This window comes from Grammomys surdaster, unplaced genomic scaffold, assembly GCF_004785775.1.
Source record: "Grammomys surdaster isolate TR1022 unplaced genomic scaffold, NIH_TR_1.0 126546, whole genome shotgun sequence".
In the NCBI taxonomy this organism is placed as follows: domain Eukaryota; kingdom Metazoa; phylum Chordata; class Mammalia; order Rodentia; family Muridae; genus Grammomys; species Grammomys surdaster.
Genome location: NW_021621338.1, coordinates 2,014,672 through 2,020,157, shown reverse-complemented (window position 1 = coordinate 2,020,157; position 5,486 = coordinate 2,014,672).

Below are 5,486 nucleotides of genomic sequence, written 5' to 3'. Positions count from 1 at the left end.
GTTATCTTTTAGTGATTTCTTTAAGGATTTCTTTTTTATTATTATTTTAAACTGTGTATGTTGGGGGAGGGTATGTGAACATTGAGTGCAGTGCCCAAGGAAGCCAGAGGCATCAGATCCCTGAGAGCAGGAACTTTAGACAGTGTGACCCACCTGACATGGGTGCTGGGAACTGAATTCACTTAGGTCTTCCAGAAGAGCAGTAAATACATTATGATGGTTTGTATATGCTTGGCCCAGGGAGTGGCACTATTTGGAGGTGTGGCCTTATTGGAATAGGTGGGTCACTGTAGGTGTGGGCTTTAAGACCCTCATCCTAGCAGCCTGGAAGTCAGTATTCTGCTACCAGCCTTCAGATGAAGATGTAGAACTCTCCGCTCCTCCTGCACCACGCCTGCCTGGATGCTGCCATGCTCCCACCATCATGAAAATGGACTGACCCTCTGAACTTGTAAGCTAGCCCCAATTAAATGTTGTCCTTATAAGAGTTGACTTAGTCATGGTGTCTGTTCACAGCAGTAACACCCTAACTAAGATATGCACTTAACCACTGAGCCGTTTCTCCAACCTTCTAACCTGGGACTTTTTAAAAGAACAGACAAAGATTAACAAACTTAAAGATGTATTCTTATTTCTAGGAGAGAGATTTATAAAGCTGTGGGCTGGAGAGATGGCTTAGTAGTTAGAGCACCAACTGTGCCGGCCGGTGGTGGCGCATGCCTTTAATCCCAGCATTTGGGAGACAGAGGCAGGCAGATTTCTGAGTTCGAGGCCAGCCTGGTCTATAGAGTGAGTTCCAGGACAGCCAGGGCTACACAGAGAAACCCTGTCTCGAAAAACAAAAACAAAACAACAACAAAAAAAGAGCACCAACTGCTCTTCCAGAAGTCCTGAGTTCAATTTCCAGGAACCACATGGTGGCTCACAACCATCTATAATGGAATCTGATGCCCTCTTCAGATGTTTCAGGGGCAGCTTACTCATATACATAAAATAAATAAATTTGTGTATACTCATACACATAAAATAAACATTTAAAAAGGAAAAGAAAAGCTGTAACTATTAAGGGTCACAAAGGTGCGGTTGCACACATCTGTAACCCCAGAATTTATGGGGTAGGAAGATCAAAGTCTAAGGCCATCCTCAACCACATAAGGAGATCATGAACTCCCGAAAGCTTTTGCAATCTTATTGCAAAATAAAAACGAGAACACTGAAACTGTGGCTTATTTATGATTAACACAGATGGAACAGAGTAGTTTGTCGTTCCTTTGGCTCATGAGTCAAAGTTGTATAAGACAAAACTACTGCTGGTGGGAAGTGCAGCATGGGTCCAGTCCGTGGTTCCACATCACAAGAGATTCTTGCATCTCCTTGATGGAGAAGTGGTTCCTGGGTGGGATATTATTTTGCATGGGATGGCTTACTCATGAATGTGACTTTCTGTTAGCTCCCCTAATGGTGCTGCTGCTGGGTGCCTGCAGAGAGGGAAGGCAGACCCTCGCCTTGAATAACTAACCATAACTTTGACAAGAGAATGTCAATACAAAGAATTCCTAAGTATGACAGGGGATTTGGGGTAGAGGGTTGACAAGAAGTATATAGAACCTTGAAGCATATGTAAAGAATAGCCAGCAGTACAGGAGGACTGAGATGAAGCATTCCCCTACTGGACACACTCAGGTCTAACAGAGTGGTCACCACTGTGGTTCCATGCAAGGCAGAGAAGTAACTGTGTTGTACTGCTTATAGAACTTTCTAGAATTCCATTTTAGTGTGCTAAGGAAAACAGAATGTGCACAATGTCTCACCAGAGGACTCTGCTGCACTACCCTATGGAGGTGCAGGGCAAGCTTAGTACTTGTTGGTCCTGTGGAAGTGGCTTGCCCCTCTGCATTGAGAAGCCAAGCCCACCTCCTCTTATGTCTGCAGTTCTCAATTTGTGGTCAGGGGTGTCAAAAAAAATTGTATTTCTGATAGTTTTAGAAACCCCCCCATCCATGAGATTATTTTCATTGCTACTTTGTAGCTATAATTTTGCTACTGAGCCATGTTGAGAAACACTGCCCTACATCATCTCTGTCATCTCCCACTACATACTGAGTTCCACTTTGTACAGCCTTGTGTTGTGGGAATCAGGCTACCAGGGTCACTTTCACTTCCCTCTATTGCTCTGCCCACTATTCCGGTTCTAGGCTGTCACTGACTGTTCTGTGGCCTGCAGCCTCTTCCATGCTGATGTCTTGGAGTGGGTGGATAAGAATTACTGTGGGATATAGAAGTAACACTTTGTTGCCACTGATCTTCGTTACCTCTTACCTTAGCCTAGTTTCTGTGCCAAATGATCTGGTGTTGCTGGCCACTATTCAGGAATCTATGTGCACTCTACCCAGGTTGTTTTGTGTCCACAGCTACCACATGGCTCTACCCTAGACCGTGAAACAGCTATTACCATTCGGGTGCTCCTTCAAGAGCTCTGTCGTGTGACTGCCACACCCCAATAGAGTCTGTGTGACGGGGCAAAAGCCTGGCACACTCACCTGAGGCGACGACTTCAAGGAAGTCAGTCTCCTGGAGAGGTTGGCTATCCTCTCAGAAGGATATGTTTTTCACGAATCGTGGCTGCCATGTTTGGAACATCTTTTCTTGCTATCTCATTTCTACTCTGTGTACTTTTCGCTCAGGGCACGTCCTGCCCTACTATCCTCCCATGGACAAAGAAAAATGACAGAAAGTGCAGTAGAGGTAACCACTAACCCTATTCTAGACTTAGCCTTTCTGTGGAAAAATATCACCATTGATCCTACGGAACAGGGACTTTTGACTGAACTACAGCAGTAAGAATTCTTTTACCAGAATCCCCTGTAAAGAGATATAGCCTGTAAGAGTGGGGATGGTTAGACAGGAAATTATTCCAGTCACTGACTCTTATGGGTTTCTTTTAAAAGACCCTGAAAACTCTAAAAAGAAAGGGTTTTATCACATTCCTAAGGATTCGTGGATGGCAGATAGCATGGTTTATAGCAGGGAGATGGTGGTTTCCCCCTGTAAACAGGATGGAGCCACAACGCGCTCCCCCTGATCCTTTGCCATATTCAGGAGTCTATGATGAATCTGGGAATTGATGGGTCAATCACAATGGAGAAAAGGTATCATATTATTCACTCCCATTTATGGAGAAATTGGCACAATCACAACCCCCATGGTGTTTATTATTTAAAGAGAATAGAGATAGTATCATTAGATAGTTACAAAAGCCCCTAAGTAGAGTTAGTATTAAAATTAAATATATTAGAGGAAATTGGGAAGAAGCCTAGGGAATAAAAGATGTTAACGAATAAGATTACATTAATAAATGAGAAGACCCCAGACATAATGTACATTAAGAAGCCCATATATGATGAATCTAATTGGGCAGCTCACAAAGCAACAAGAAGAAAGTTACAGTATACTCTCAGATAAGTTAACTGCTGACCACAAGTACCACTGGGTGGCTTGCTAACTTGGCTACTATCTCGAACATTAGAGATAACATCAACTTCATATGTGCCTTGCAAATGAATAGTTTATTGATTTCTTAGAGTTGGGTCCAATTTATGAGTATCTAATAAGAATATTGTAAGAGGGGCTGGAGAGATGGCTCAGTGGTTAAGAGCACTGACTGTACTTCCAGAGGTCCTGAGTTCAAATCCCAGCAACCACATGGTGGCTCACAACCATCTGTAATGAGATCTGATGCCCTCTTCTGGTGTGTTTGAAGACAGCTACAGTGTATTCATATATAATAAATAAATAAATCTTTAAAAAAAAAGAATATTGTAAGAATGTTCCTGAGAACCTTTGTCCTTTCTGTTCCTGTGTATATACAACATTGATATTCTCTTTGCTTTATGATTATAAAAGTCTGGTGCTTGAATAGTAAAATCGAACTCAGATCCAAGACCACCTTGCATCTGTGTCTGTTTGTCATTCCTTGTCCACCTGAAGCCAGTCCCCCTGGGTTGCCTCAACGGTCCGTGGCACGTGATTAAATGCAGAAACCACTTTGTCTAGGCAAGTCCTTCTTGGGATCCAAAATATGGCTGCAAAGCTTCAACTTGAGCTTTAGATTCTTCTTTCCATTTTTCTTCTGCACTCGTCCTTGACTAGGTCTAAACCAACCACAATCCAGAGCTAGGTCTAACTAACTAGGTATGCTAGTTGGGAATCTAGCTCGATGGCAGAGTGCCTTTTGTCTTACCAGCAAGACTCTACAGTTGTAGCCAAGATGCTTTATATGTAGATGCTAGTCCTTGAGCACCATCTCTTGAGTTGAATGAGCACAGTGTGCAGACACTGTCCCCACCCTCTTGGGTACCGAAGCTGTCAGTCTTGATTGAATTCCTGGATGAGGGGACTAACTCCTTATTCCTTGATCTAACTGGGTTCTGCCATCTCTTTCAACCTGCAGCCTCCAAACTTGCCTTTCTTAGAGGTTGTCAATTTACTAATATAAAACACCGTGAGTCCCTCCTGATTGAAAACATGTGATGAGATTTCCAACATTAACCTCTCTGCCATTCTTAGCATCTGTCCGTTGATCATATTTACTCCTTTCTGTCCACCTTTATTCTTTTCTGTGCATCCCGCAGAGCTCTGTGCGGATTCCCATATTTCCATAAATTAAACAGTTTATAGAGTCCACTGATGTCCAGCTTCCCAGGTCCTAACTTACTCGTGAGACTCTGAGACAACTGAGGGGCTTGGCAAGCAGACCAAGTTCACTATCCAGCTATAGCTAGCTGAAACAGCAGAGCTCTAGGTTCAGTGAAAGATTTTGTTTGGTTCCAGCTAAAAAGCAAAGAAAGCCGGGCTGTAGTGGCGCACGCCTTTAATCCCAGCACTTGGGAGGCAGAGGCAGGCAGATTTTGAGTTCAAGAGTTCGAGGCCAGCCTGGTCTACAGAGTGAGTTCCAGGACAGCCAGGACTACACAGAGAAACCCTGTCTCGAAAAACCAAAAACAAAAAAGCAAAACAAAACTGGAAACAACAGAGGATGCTCGTCCAAATAAAATTAAAATCTAGTTGCCACACGTCAACCGCGCGCGCACACTGGAGGAGGGGGAATGGAGCAAAAGGTGGAGAATTGGAGCAAGAGGTGGAGAATTGATTGTTTTAGAACTTTGGCAGAGAGTCGCCTTTGTTCCCTGAGGCACTTTATGGGTCAGAAAACCCTACATTCTCCCCCTTTAGAATCCTATCGGCCTACAAGGATAGTGGGCTACCATGAGTGATCAGTTTAATTTTAAAGCTAAGACGCAAAGATACTACTAAATTTCCTGTTAAGCTCCGTACTAGCAGAAAGTAACAGGTACGAGTCACCCAGGTAAAACGAACTGAAGAAACAAGAGTTAAGGAAAGTCCACTGTAAAACCCTTCATTTAACCAACATAATTCCCTAGAGGGAGTGCACCGTTCCTGGAGGTACTGCAATACCAGGTCGATGC